This window comes from Meles meles, chromosome 2 (assembly GCF_922984935.1).
Source record: "Meles meles chromosome 2, mMelMel3.1 paternal haplotype, whole genome shotgun sequence".
NCBI lineage: Eukaryota > Metazoa > Chordata > Mammalia > Carnivora > Mustelidae > Meles > Meles meles.
Genome location: NC_060067.1, coordinates 5693043 through 5708443, shown reverse-complemented (window position 1 = coordinate 5708443; position 15401 = coordinate 5693043).

Here is a 15401-nt window from a genome sequence, read left to right as displayed (position 1 = left end):
GTTTCATCTGTTCGCCTTTATGGTTTTCAGCATATTTAGCCTAGTGGCCTTTACTGAGCTCCCAACTTGTTTTTTCACAACTGGCTACCCCACCTGGAAGTTCCCGATTCTTCCAAACCTGCTCTTCCTGTGTGTCTATCTTGATGGAACAGTATTGTCTACTCAAGTTAGAAAACTTAGGTGATCTCCTCATCTCCTCTCACCTGTTTACTGGACATTTCCATTTGTCGTTTATATGATTTCATTTATACTGTCTGGCTCTACTCTGTCTCCTGTTTTCTGCCGCTGGCTTGGTTCAGTCCTGTTCTCTTTATCAGCAGGGTCACTATAGTATCTTAGTCACTTCCTCGGATGTGGCAGGCACGCTTCGCAGCTTCTGCCGTTTCTGCATGCGGTGGCATCACTGCCTGGCCCCTGGGTCTCCACGCAGTTGACCCTCAGGAAGTGCGATGGGACAAGTAGCCATGTTTTCATCGCCTGTCAGCTGTGGGTGCATTCGTTGCAGAACACTTCTCATGATGGTTTTAACCATTTTCTTTGTCAAGGATTTGACTTCTCCCTTCGTTTCCTTTCACTTCCACACTCTAACATGATGTTCCTCCCCCTTGCCTCCTGCCTTCCCCCGTGCACATACGAATGGCTGGCTTATTTAGGCAACCCATTTTTATCAGATTCCTATAGGGACAGAGACCATGTAGTCTGCATTTGTCATTTCTGAACCGAGTTTTATAATTTTTTGTACCAGAAATGGGTGAAGAACCTACTGTTCTTGTGTTTAGCAAGTCAGGTTGTGCGGTAGATAGTGTCCCAATAGCTATTGGGTCTTCCCAGCCCTGTGCGCACACACTGCTCTTCCTGGCAAGAGAGGCGGAGTCTGTTCCCCTTGAACTTGAGCTGGCCTTGTCCCTAGTTTTACTTGCTAGGTGGAAGAAGTTCAGTGTATGTCCAACCCCATGCTTTAAGAAGACTGGCAGCCTCCTGTTCATCCTGGAGGCCGGCCACATGCCGCACAGAAGCGCAGGTTGGATTACTGAAAGATGGGAGGCCAGGTAGAGGCTCTTGAGGACGAGAGATCATCTCGGATGTTCTAGCTTGTCATGAGGTATCTTCAGGTACAACACACAGAGCTAAGGAACCGCCTTGCTTATCCCACTCAAGCCACAGACCCATGAAAAGTAAATTGTTTCAAGCCACTAGCTTTTTTTTTTTTTTTAAAGATTTTATTTTATTTTTTTTATTTATTTGACAGAGAGAGATCACAAGTAGGCAGAGAGGCAGGCAGTGAGAGAGGAGGAAGCAGGCTCCCTGTGGAGCAGAGAGCCCGATGCGGGGCTCGATCCCAGGACCCTGAGATCATGACCTGAGCTGAAGGCAGCGGCTTAATCCACTGAGCCACCCAGGTGCCCCAGGCCACTAGCTTTTGGGGTGGTTTCTTATACAGCAATAGTCAATCTAGACAGGTTGCTTGTTATTTATAGTCCCATGGTGTTTATCTCTGAGTGGTGAGATTATGGGGATTGTTCTAAGAATGCTTATCTCTAGTTTCCACTCTCCTTTAAAAATGGATTTAAGTTATTAGTGTATTAGAATAAAGAATGAACTAGAAAAAAGCACGTACTGATTATATCCTTTTCTTCGATTAAAATCCTTAATGGCTTCACATTGGTCCTCAGCATGAAGTTCAAACTCCTTACCATGGCTTCTAAGACCCTGCTTGATGTGCTCCCTGTCCGAGCCTGTCCCTCCTGGCATCCACACACATCCTTCCAGCCTGATTGCATTTCCGCTCCTCCCGTTCATTGTGCTTTTCGCTCACTGCAGTAACCTCTTGCACACTTTCTCATCTGTCTGGCACACCTTTCCTGGCATCCTCTTCTGGCAAACTCCTGCTTTCCGCTGTAGGACTCACTTGATTTATCCCCCAGGTATCCGAGCGCCTTTGTGGCAGGTGCTGCACTGAGAGTTTGATACATAAAACCAAACACAACACACTGTGTCCCTGCCCTCGTGCGACTTACATTCACATGAACAATTCACAGCAAAGAATATCATTCCTAAACGTTATGATATTTTCTTCCAAGAAATCTTTCTGGAACTCCTTTCCTTTCCTATCTCAGTGCTACATGTTTCCATAAAGCTGTATTTTTCTTTTTTTTTTTTTTTTTTTTCTCCAATTTTTTTTTTTTTCTTCCCATTTTATTTATTTTTTCAGCGTAACAGTATTCATTCTTTTTGCACAACACCCAGTGCTCCATGCAAAACGTGCCCTCCCCATTACCCACCACCTGTTCCCCCAACCTCCCACCCCTGACCCTTCAAAACCCTCAGGTGGTTTTTCAGAGTCCATAGTCTCTTATGGTTTGCCTCCCCTCCCCAATGTCCATAGCCCGCTTCACCTCTCCCAATCCCACCTCCCCCCAGCAACCCCCAGTTTGTTTTGTGAGATTAAGAGTCATTTATGGTTTGTTTCCCTCCCAATCCCATCTTGTTTCATTTATTCTTCTCCTATCCCCCTACCCCCCCATGTTGCTTCTCCATGTCCTCATATCAGGGAGATCATATGATAGTTGTCTTTCTCCGATTGACTTATTTCACTAAGCATGATACGCTCTAGTTCCATCCACGTCGTCGCAAATGGCAAGATTTCATTTCTTTTGATGGCTGCATAGTATTCCATTGTGTATATATACCACATCTTCTTGATCCATTCATCTGTTGATGGACATCTAGGTTCTTTCCATAGTCTGGCTATTGTAGACATTGCTGCTATAAACATTCGGGTACACGTGCCCCTTCGGATCACTATGTTTGTATCTTTAGGGTAAATACCCAGTAGTGCAATTGCTGGGTCATAGGGTAGTTCTATTTTCAACATTTTGAGGAACCTCCATGCTGTTTTCCAGAGTGGTTGCACCAGCTTGCATTCCCACCAACAGTGGAGGAGGGTTCCCCTTTCTCCACATCCTCGCCAGCATCTGTCATTTCCTGACTTGTTAATTTTAGCCATTCTGACTGGTGTGAGGTGATATCTCATTGTGGTTTTGATTTGTATTTCCCTGATGCCGAGTGACGTGGAGCACTTTTTCATGTGTCTGTTGGCCATCTGGATGTCTTCTTTGCAGAAATGTCTGTTCATGTCCTCTGCCCATTTCTTGATTGGATTGTTTGTTCTTTGGGTGTTGAGTTTGCTAAGTTCCTTATAGATTTTGGATACTAGCCCTTTATCTGATATGTCGTTTGCAAATATCTTCTCCCATTCTGTCAGCTGTCTTTTGGTTTTGTTAACTGTTTCCTTTGCTGTGCAAAAGCTTTTGATCTTGATGAAATCCCAATAGTTCATTTTTGCCCTTGCTTCCCTTGCCTTTGCCGTTGTTCCTAGGAAGATGTTGCTGCGGCTGAGGTCGAAGAGGTTGCTGCCTGCATTCTCCTCAAGGATTTTGATGGATTCCTTTCTCACATTGAGGTCCTTCATCCATTTGGAGTCTATTTTCGTGTGTGGTGTAAGGAAGTGGTCCAATTTCATTTTTCTGCATGTGGCTGTCCAATTTTCCCAGCACCATTTATTGAAGAGGCTGTCTTTTTTCCATTGGACATTCTTTCCTGCTTTGTCGAAGATTAGTTGACCATAGAGTTGAGGGTCGATTTCTGGGCTCTCTATTCTGTTCCACTGATCTATGTGTCTGTTTTTGTGCCAGTACCATGCTGTCTTGATGATGACAGCTTTGTAATAGAGCTTGAAGTCCGGAATTGTGATGCCACCAACTTTGGCTTTGTTCTTCAATATTCCTTTGGCTATTCGAGGTCTTTTCTGGTTCCATATAAATTTTAGGATTATTTGTTCCATTTCTTTGAAAAAGATGGATGGTATTTTGATAGGGATTGCATTAAATGTGTAGATTGCTTTAGGTAGCATAGACATTTTCACAATATTTATTCTTCCAATCCAGGAGCATGGAACATTTTTCCATTTTTTTGTGTCTTCCTCAATTTCTTTCATGAGTACTTTATAATTTTCTGTGTATAGATTCTTAGTCTCTTTGGTTAGGTTTATTCCTAGGTATCTTATAGTTTTGGGTACAATTGTGAATGGGATTGACTCCTTAATTTCTCTTTCTTCAGTCTTGTTGTTGGTGTACAGAAATGCAACTGATTTCTGTGCATTGATTTTATATCCTGACACTTTACTGAATTCCTGTACAAGTTCTAGCAGTTTTGGAGTGGAGTCTTTTGGGTTTTCCACATATAGTATCATATCATCTGCGAAGAGTGATAGTTTGACTTCTTCTTTACCAATTTGGATGCCTTTAACTTCTTTTTGTTGTCTGATTGCTGAGGCTAGGACTTCTAGTACTATGTTGAATAGCAGTGGTGATAATGGACATCCCTGCCGTGTTCCTGACCTTAATGGAAAAGCTTTCAGTTTTTCTCCATTGAGAATGATATTTGCGGTGGGTTTTTCATAGATGGCTTTGATAATATTGAGGTATGTGCCCTCTATCCCTACACTTTGAAGAGTTTTGATCAGGAAGGGATGCTGTACTTTGTCAAATGCTTTTTCAGCATCTATTGAGAGTATCATATGGTTCTTGTTCTTTCTTTTATTAATGTGTTCTATCACATTGATTGATTTGCGGATGTTGAACCAACCCTGCAGCCCTGGAATAAATCCCACTTGATCGTGGTGAATAATCCTTTTAATGTACTGTTGAATCCTATTGGCTAGTATTTTGGCGAGAATTTTTGCGTCTGTGTTCATCAAGGATATTGGTCTGTAGTTCTCTTTTTTGGTGGGATCCTTGTCTGGTTTTGGGATCAAGGTGATGCTGGCCTCATAGAATGAGTTTGGAAGTTTTCCTTCCATTTCTATTTTTTGGAACAGTTTCAGGAGAATAGGAATGAGTTCTTCTTTAAATGTTTGGTAGAATTCCCCTGGGAAGCCATCTGGCCCTGGGCTTTTGTTTGTTTGGAGATTTTTGATGACTGTTTCAATCTCCTTACTGGTTATGGGCCTGTTCAGGTTTTCTATTTCTTCCTGGTTCAGTTGTGGTAGTTTATATGTCTCTAGGAATGCATCCATTTCTTCCAGATTGTCCAATTTGTTGGCGTAGAGTTGCTCATAGTATGTTCTTATAATTGTCTGTATTTCTTTGGTGTTAGTTGTGATCTCTCCTCTTTCATTCATGATTTTATTGATTTGGGTCCTTTCTCTTTTCTTTTTGATGAGTCTGGCCAGGGGTTTATCAATCCTATTGATTCTTTCAAAGAACCAGCTCCTAGTTTCATTGATTTTTTCTATTGTTTTTTTGGTTTCTATTTCATTGATTTCTGCTCTGATCTTTATGATTTCTCTTCTCCTGCTGGGTTTAGGGTTTCTTTCTTGTTCTTTCTCCAGCTCCTTTGCGCGTAGGGTTAGGTTGTGTACTTGAGACCTTTCTTGTTTCTTGAGAAAGGCTTGTACCGCTATATATTTTCCTCTCAGGACTGCCTTTGCTGTGTCCCACAGATTTTGAACTGTTGTGTTTTCATTATCATTTGTTTCCATGAATTTTTTCAATTCTTCTTTAATTTCCTGGTTAGCCCATTCATTCTTTAGAAGGATGCTGTTTAGTCTCCATGTATTTGGGTTCTTTCCAGCTTTCGTCTTGTGATTGAGTTCTAGCATCAGAGCATTGTGGTCTGAAAATATGCAGGGAATAATCCTAATCTTTTGATACCGGTTGAGACCTGATTTGTGACCCAGGATGTGATCTATTCTGGAGAAGGTTCCATGTGCACTAGAGAAGAATGTGTATTCTGTTGCTTTGGGATGAAATGTTCTGAATATATCTGTGATGTCCATCTGGTCCAGTGTGTCATTTAAGGCCTTTATTTCCTTGTTGATCTTTTGCTTGGATGATCTGTCCATTTCAGTGAGGGGAGTGTTAAAGTCCCCTACTATTATTGTATTATTATTGATGTGTTTCTTTGATTTTGTTATTAATTGGTTGATATAGTTGGCTGCTCCCACGTTAGGGGCATAGATATTTAAAATGGTTAGCTCTTCTTGTTGGACAGACCCTTTGAGTAGGATATAGTGTCCTTCCTCATCTCTTATTATAGTCTTTGGCTTAAAATCTAATTGATCTGATATAAGGATTGCCACCCCAGCTTTCTTCTGATGCCCATTAGCATGGTAAATTGTTTTCCACCCCCTCACTTTCAATCTGGAGGTGTCTTCACGTCTAAAATGAGTTTCTTGTAGGCAACATACTGATGGGTTTTGTTTTTTTATCCATTCTGATACCCTGTGTCTTTTGATTGGGGCATTTAGCCCATTAACATTCAGGGTAACTATTGAGAGATATGAATTTAGTGCCATTATTAGCCTGTAAGGTGACTGTTACTGTATATTGTCTCTGTACCTTTCTGATCTACTACTTTTAGGCTCTCTCTTTGCTTAGAGGACCCCTTTCAATATTTCCTGGAGACCTGGTTTGGTGTTTGCAAATTCTTTCAGTTTTTGTTTGTCCTGGAAGATTTTGATCTCTCCTTCTATTTTCAATGATAGCCTAGCTGGATAGAGTATTCTTGGCTGCATGTTTTTCTCGTTGAGTGCTCTGAATATATCATGCCAGCTCTTCCTGGCCTGCCAGGTCTCTGTGGATAAGTCTGCTGCCAATCTAATATTTTTACCATTGTATGTTACAGACTTCTTTTCTCGGGCTGCTTTCAGGATTTTCTCTTTGTCACTAAGACTTGTCAATTTTACTATTAGGTGACGGGGTGTGGACCTATTCTTGTTGACTTTGAGGGGGGTTCTCTGCATCTCCTGGATTTTGATGCTTGTTCCCTTTGCCATATTAGGGAAATTCTCTCCAATGATTCTCTCCAATAGACCCTCTGCTCCCCTCTCTGTTTCTTCTTCTTCTGGAATCCCAATTATTCTAATGTTGTTTCGTCTTATGGTGTCACTTATCTCTCGAATTCTCCCCTCATGGTCCAGTAGCTGTTTGTCCCTCTTTTGCTCGGCTTCCTTATTCTCTGTCATTTGGTCTTCTATATCACTAATTCTTTCTTCTGCCTCATTGATCCTAGCCGTGAGAGCCTCCATTTTTGATTGCACCTCATTAATAGCTTTTTTGATTTCAACTTGGTTAGATTTTAGTTCTTTAATTTCTCCAGAAAGGGCTTTAATATCTCCAGAGAGGGTTTCTCTAATATCTTCCATGCCTTTTTCGAGCCCGGCTAGAATGTTCAGAATCGTCATTCTGAACTCTTGATCTGACATAGTACCAATGTCTGTGTTGATTAGGTCCCTAGCCTTTGGTACTGTCTCTTGTTCTTTTGTTTGTGGTGATTTTTTCCGCCTTGTCATTTTGTCCAGATAAGAGGATATGAAGGAGCAAATAAACTACTAATAGGGTGGCAAAGACCCCGGAAAAATGCGCTGTAACCAAATCAGAAGAGACCCCAAATTGTGGGGGGGAGAAAGGGGATAAAAAACAGGTTCTGAAAAAAAAAGAAAAAAAAAAAAAGAAAAGAAAAAAATTTAAAAAATAAAACAAATAAAAAAATATAAAAAAGAAAGAAAAAATATATATATTTAGATGAACTAGTCACAAAACGTTAAAAAAAGAAAAGGGTAAAAGTTTTAAAAAAATTTAGCAGAAGAAGAAAAAAGAAAAAAGAAAAAAAAATTGAAAAAAGAAAAAAAAAATTGAAAAAAGAAAAAAAAATTGAAGTAGCCGCAAGACTAAAGAATCATGGGGAGAAAGCCATGAGTTCCGTGCTTTGCTTTCTCCTCCTCTGGAATTGCTCTGCTGTCTTAGGAATTGAATCTGCTTTCTCCTTGATAGATGAACTTCGTCCTGGCTGGATATTTTGTTGATCTTCTGGGGGAGGGGCCTGTTGTAGTGACTCTCAAGTGTCTTTGCCCGAGGCGGGATTGCACCGCCCTTACCGGCGGCCGGACTAAGTAATCGGCTCGGGTTCGCTTTTGGGAGCTTCTGTTCCCTGAACGCTTTCCGTAGAGTTCCGGAGGACGGGAGTGAAAATGGCGGCCTCCCAGTCTCCGGCCCGGAGGAGCCGAGAGCCTGGGGCCCCACTCCTCAGTGCGCCCCCAGAGGACAGCACCCAATCACTCCCGTATCCCCAGCCTCTAGCCGCGCTCCGAGCTCACCCAGCCCGCGACCAGTTCAAGGTAACCCCGAGCTGAGAGTTCAGTCCTCGGCTCTGTCTTTGCAGCCGGTTTCTCCGTTCTAATACCTGCGAGCTCTCCGACACTCCGACACCCCCGATCCTTCTGTGACCTTGCGGGGCCTGGGGCCACGCTGGCCCCGCGTGGGCTTCACCCCGGTTTAGCCCCTGGAGCAATGTCCCTCAGTGGAACAGACTTTTAAAAGTCCTGATTTTGTGCTCCGTTCCTCCGCCGCTTGCCGGGAGCCGGCCCCTCCCCCCGCGGTCTATCTTCCCGTCGTTTTAGATTCACTTCTCCGCCAGTCCTACCTTTCAGAAAGTGGTTGATTTTCTGTTTCTAGAGTTGCTGTTCTTCTTCTCTTCGCTCTCCCGTTGGATTTGTAGGTGTTTGCAATGTTTAGATAAGCTATCGAGCTGATCTCCTGTTACCTGATGTAGTCTCAGGCTGCTACTTCTCCGCCATCTTGACTCCCCCCAAGCTGTATTTTTCTTATCCTAGCAGTTAATGCCTTGCTTGTCTGTGTCTCTGTGTGCTCACCTTACCCGTCTGACTGGAGAAGGCAGGGGCTGTGTGTCTTCCGTCTTCATCCCTGAACCCCCAGCCCAGTCTCTGGCTCAAACTGCTTCTCCTGCAGCTGTTCCTTACTGACCTTCCTGATCACTTTATACATCGCAGGAACCTTGTAAGAATGATTGAACTTTCGCCACAACCTACTGGACAAGTACGGCTATTGGTCCCAGTTGATAAGGAAAGAAACGAAAAGATTAGAGAAGTATCTGGATGACATAGATCTGAGGAGCAGGGCTGAAATTCAAACCAATCTGTCTGGCAAACTCTAGCATTGTGGTTTAAGAAAGAACAAAGTCATATCCAGATGTCGATGGTGCTCATTGAACAGGTACTGAATGAACGAAATAAAGTTCTTAGAAAGAAAGCCCTACTCATTACACATAAGACAAGCCACAGTATTCTCTTCGATTTTTAAGTGCTTTCACCCATATAAGGAAAAAGCAGCTAAGAGAGTTAAAATACCTCGTGGTAATACAAAAATTCAAGACAGTACAGTGTAGAGAAAATGAGGTCTCATCAAAAGCCGGGGATTTTAATTTTCCCCAGAAACTTCTTTGTGCTCAGGCATGGGGGCCCTTCCCGATGCCTAGTTCCTTTTCATGCTTAAGTTATAGTTCAGACTTTATCATTACCTTGGGTTCCAAGGCCCACGGTCATTCGATGTTCAAGGGGGTGGAACCTTGTATTAATTGAGGACTGTTTGGTTAGAGGTTTGCTTGCCCTTTGCCTGTCATGTTATTATCCAACACAACCATCATTTCCCACTTACTCATTTACATTCTGGGATTTTTTCCAGTAATTATTTCATGTGCCTGTGGTTTATCCTTTCATCCAAACTCTAAGCTTCTCTTGAGAAGAGACCATGTGTTATTGTGTTATGCTTCCTTTTCATCACTCGCGGCGCCAAGGCTAATGCTGCGTAGAGCATGTGGCAACATTATTCCACGTGTATCCCACCGGATGGTGTCTTCGCTGTTCCTGACTGCAGTGACTCAGAGTTCGGGAACATGAACTTCCACGCGCGCAAGCACGGATTCACCCTCTCCAAAGGTAGGATTTCACGACAACACTGAGGCGTGCAGGGGGCCGTCGCCCACTGCTAACACAATTGTGCACCTTCCTCCTGAGTAAGACGTAGTGATCAGAAACACTCTCCCTCTCCTCACCAGACAGTCCAGGTTTGAACCCAGTCTGGCCACTCAGTATGAGACCTGACCGGCTGGTATGTGAAGTGTTTGTGCCTTGGTTTCTCTATCTGTGTAAAGGGTCAGTAACATTACCTACTTGTGTTGGACACAGAATTGTGTTGCCTAGATGCCCCAGCTGTTGGGAGTGCTTTTGGCACAAAACCTTCAGCTCAAAACCCCTCCGGGGCAACACACCCCGAGAGCAGCCCCACCCAAGGTCATGTCTTGTCCGGGAGGGCCCACATCTATGACAGATTCAGGTGAGAGGAAGGTTTGGTCACTTTGGTCCAACACAGGAAAACATGATGGTTATTTTGGTCTCAGAGCTCCCCGTGGCTTGGCTGAGGCTGCCGTTGGGCGTGCACTGCAGCTCACTTTCTTGCACCCAAACTTGCTTCTTTCCCTTCTCTGCCATGGATGTGGGTCCTGAGGGTGCTTCCTGATGAACACCCTGTACCCTAAAGTTTGTCTCAGAGTCTGCTTCATGGACATCACCACCAGCCAACACTGCCTTGTGGGGTTACCATGTATATTGAATGACATGATGATACATGACGAAATTTGAAACGGCGCCTGATACACACCCAGTAACTATTAGCTATGATAATTATTACCCCACTTTTGCCCCACCTTCTTACTTCCCTAAAGTGAGACCCAATAATTTATTCAACTATTACTGAGCTACTATGATATACTGACTTCTGTTCAAGGGCTGAGGATGCAAAAACGAATCAAAAAGTTAAAAAGAGAGCTACCCCATGACCCGGCAATTGCACTGCTAAGTATTTACCCAAAGGACACAAACAGTGATCTGAGGGGTACCTGAACCCCAGTGTTTAAAGCAACAATTTCCAATACCTGAACTATGGAAAGAGCCCAGATGTCCATCAACAGATGAATGAACAAAGAACATATGGTACACACACACGTGCACACACACATATACGCACACCCCTCCCCACAGGCACGTGTAATGGAATATTACTCAGCCATCAAAAAGAACGTAATCTTGCCATTTGCCACAAAGTAGATGGAACTGGAGGGTATTATGATGAGTGAAATAAATCGGTCAGAGAAAGACGATTATATGATTTCACTCATATGTGGAATTTAAGAAACAAAACAGGATCATACAGGAAGGGGAAAAATAAAACAAGATGAAATCAGACCTGGAGAAAAACCATAGGAGACTCCTAACTATAGAAAACAAACAGAGCTGTGGAAAGGGAGGTGGGTAGGGGGATGGGGGATGGGGTAGCCCGGGGATGGACATCAAGGAGGGCACGGGATGTAATGAGCACTGGGTGTTGTATGCAGCTGATGAATCACTGAGCTCTACCTCTGAAACTAAAACAAACGAAACAAAAAACGAAAACCGGGTCTTACATTGAGAAGCTCATACTCTGAATGCAAGGCAGCCATGCCAGTTGCTATGCAATATAGGAAGCACAAGGATAGAAATATGTTCAAGGCTCAGTGCAGCCTCCTGGCCTTGACTCTGAATGGATTCTCTAATCTTCTGGGTGGAACTGAAGACCATTTGGTGGGATTTCAGTCATTCCAGGGAGGCTCTGATGGTGCAGCCTCTTTCCTGTGCCCCTCACATCCCCGCTTCCCTCTAGGGCATTCTGTCATTCCCACTTTTAGAAAGTCTTTCCTTTAGCTAAAGATTTTTCCATCTGACAGAACGCAAATGTCTTGAACAGGGTCTACACCTTAATGAAATTCAGAAATGATGGTTTGAGTCCCTGTTCCTTGAGAGTCTGAACGAGAGTCAAAAACGAGGTTTTGCAGGAGAGCATGCGTGGGTACCTGAGGCAGCAGAGGTTGAGATGGAGCCAGAAGAGCAGTGGGTTTGTTCGTGGGCGGCGCCTGTGAACCAGAATGTGGGAGGAGGGTGGGCTGGCAGCGAGAGCCCGGGGCTGTGATGCGGACCTGACAGAGACTCGCCCAGCCTGGGACTTTGGAGCACACCTTGCCCATGGGAACAGCCCCATGTTGTGTGGCAATGGCCAGGCTTAGCACTCCCTGTGCTCAGTCACTGACCGCAGTCTGGTCCCAAAGAACATGCTTCGGCGTGAATGCTCGGGTGGCCCTGAATGGGCTTCCACTGGAGGCTGTCTTTGGGCGGCCTCAAGGCGGCAGCATGGCGGGTTCTTTCTGGAAGGAGATCCACGTGGTGTACCTCCAAGGTGCGACAGCACATAATTTCTCCAAACATATTTTTTAATCTGGAAAGGGGAGATCCTGAGAATTGCAAAAATTCTTGACAAGACAACTGCATCCGAACCCCTGCATGAAGAGACTTGAGCCAATTTTCACAGGCAACTTGAGGCCATGCCCCAGGACCACCCAGCCCCCATGGCTGACATGTCTGTTCTCGCCAGCCCCTGACCTCCCTTTCCTACGGCACTTACTAAAAAGGACAATTGCGAATCCTTTTTCTAGCCTTTTTTTTTCATTTATTTTCAGCGTAACAGTGTTCATTGTTTTTGCACCACACTCAGTGCTCCATGCAGTACGTGCCCTCCCTATTACCCACCACCTGGTTCCCCAACCTCCCACCCCCGCCCCTTCAAAACCCTCAGGTTGTTTTTCAGAGTCCATAGTCTCTCATGGTTCATCTCCCCTTCCAGTTTCCCTCAACTCCCTCTCCTCTCCATCTCCCCATGTCCTCCGTGTTCTTTGTTATGCTCCACAAATAAGTGAGACCATATGATACTTGACTCTCTCTGCTTGACTTATTTCGCTCAGCATAATCTCCTCCAGTCCCGTCCATGTTGCTACAAAAGTTGGGTATTCATCCTTTCTGATGGAGGCATAATACTCCATTGTGTATATGGACCACATCTTCCTTATCCATTCATCCGTTGAAGGGCATCTTGGTTCTTTCCACAGTTTGGCGACCATGCCTATTTTGATATGAGCAGTATCCCTGTAACTCGGGAGTGTCTTTCTCAACAATCTGAGAGCCATTCCTCTGTGAGGTAATCATGAGGTAGGGGAGGACCGCTGTCTCCTGGCCTCTGTGGGAGGATGGTCCTCACTTCCGTAACTGCTGGACGGGGGACAGAGCCGGCCACAGCACATCTACACTCACCAGCTCTGTGATTCTTCGTTGAGCCTCTGCTCAGCTCCTTCTCCTCCTAGTGTCTCTTTTCATCACTTGAATTAATGTCTAGCTTTTTCTTATTAACTTATTTTATTTACATTCAGCTAGTGAACATACAATGTATCATTACCTTCAGAGGTAGAGGTCAGTGACTCATCAGCTACAGACAACACCCAGGGCTCATCCCATCACCTGCCTCCTTCATGCCCATCACCCGGTTACCCCGTCGCCTTCTCACCCCCTCCAGCAAGCCTCCGTTTGTTTCCTATTAGTCTTGCTTGTCTTTGACAATACTAAGATCGGCCTTTCCTACCTCCCAGTGCCGTGAGGACTGGGCAAGTTAACGGAGAAAATAAAAGTATTTTGCAAACTGCAAAGTTCTTCACGGATACAGACGGTTGTCAGTGTGAAGGGATGGTGTGTATTTTCCTGAGAGACAGCTCAAAAAAAATACATCAGAATGTTTTTACTGTTAATATATCTCCTTTCTGAACATGTAAATACAGAAAAAGTGATAATACCTACAAGGCCACCCCTCGCAGATACCATCAACCAAATATTTATCATTTGATTTTTTTTGGCAAGCATAAACGTATAAACTTTAAAAAACTATGTAAGTGGGATTCTGTGGGATTCTACGCTATAGATTCTTCGATAACCCACTTTTCTCGTGTCACAATGTGTTAGGCCGTATGTCAGTGTTGACTGGTACGGGTCTCCTTCCTTATTTTTGATCGCTGCGAGTCTTCAGTGTGTGATCATGTGACTAAGATCCTCTTCTAATGGATATTTTGTTTCTAATTGTTCAGTATTTTTAATAAAACAGCATTAAACGTTCACATCCACATGTTATAATCGTTTCTTTAGGACACATGAAAAAATTTTTTTCAAGTTTACTTTTTCAGTGATCTCCACACCTGGTGCGCTGCTCAAATTCACAGCCCCACTGTCAAGAGTGGTGTGCTCTTCGTGGATGGGGCTGGAGGAGATTGTGCGGAGCCAAATAAGTCAAGCAGAGAGAGTCAAGTATCATATGGTCTCACTTATTTGTGGAGCATAACAAAGAACACGGAGGACATGGGGAGATGGAGAGAGAAGGGAGTTGAGGGAAACTGGAAGGGGAGATGAACCATGAGAGACTATGGACTCTGAAAAACAACCAGAGGGTTTTGAAGGGGCGGGGGGTGGGAGGTTGGGGAACCAGGTGGTGGGTAATAGGGAGGGCACGTACTGCATGGAGCACTGGGTGTGGTGCATAAACAATAAATACTGTTACGCTGAAAAGAAATTAAAAAAAAAAAAAGAAAAAAGTAAAAAAACCCCAAAACAAAGAACAAAACAAAACAAAAAAAAGAGTTGGTGTGCTCTTCCGACGGAGCCAGCCAGGCACCCCTCTTTGGAATACATTTCTCGAAGTGAAATTCCTGGGTGGATTCTAAGGGAATGTACATTTAAACTTTATGTATTGTGGGTTTGTTCTCCTGAAAGTTTGTATGGATTGACTCTCCCATCCATGAGTATGTCAAGGAGTTTCCTTACTTCTGTACCCCGGGGATTCTGATGGAGATGGGGGAGGGGGAGGTCAGAAAGTGTGCCTGGGATCATTAGGTTCCTAAAGGGCTCACGGGGTGGGGTCACTGTGGAAGACATGGAAGAGAGGAGGTAAGCATTGATCCCGAAAGCTGGGTTTAGAAAATACCTTGCTGCCTGCTTTCCAAATGGTTCTTTTTGGCTCCAGGTCCCAGCTTGCCTGCGGTTGGGCAGTGCATGCCAAACCCCCAGAAGGCCAGGATGCCTTTTCCTGGGATGTAGCAGCCAACAACTCTAGGGCTCTCCTTAGGCCTGGGCAGGCGAAAGAAAGCCTTTCTGCCCAGCATTGCAGAACGCCCTGCCTGCAGCCATACCTGCCTGGCTCAAGCTCTTGTCCCATCTTGTACATTAAAGAGGCACGAGGTTGACGTGTCCCACAAAGGAAAGCTGATCAAAGGCGAGACAGGGTGCCAACTCTCAGAGGTGGTGCTGTGCCTGAACTTGGGGCCTGCCCCCAGGGGCAGACGTTTATCTTGGTTGCTCCAGGGAAGACTTTCATGCTATTTTTGCGTGGAGTGCCTGGGCAGAAGAAGGAGGGGAGGATGACAGGGAGCCACATTTTACCTGCTTCCATACTTCTGACATACCAGCTGCCATAGTTCTTCCCTTTCTTCCTCCCTCTCTCTCCTTTTTTCCGTATTCATTTTTTCTTAAGTTGAAAAGATTTGAGTGCATAACTTTTATGGAAAAAACCTGAAAATACAAATCAGAAGGTCATCCATTATGTATCCATTCTAATGCCATGAATGTCTTCGTGATAGATATT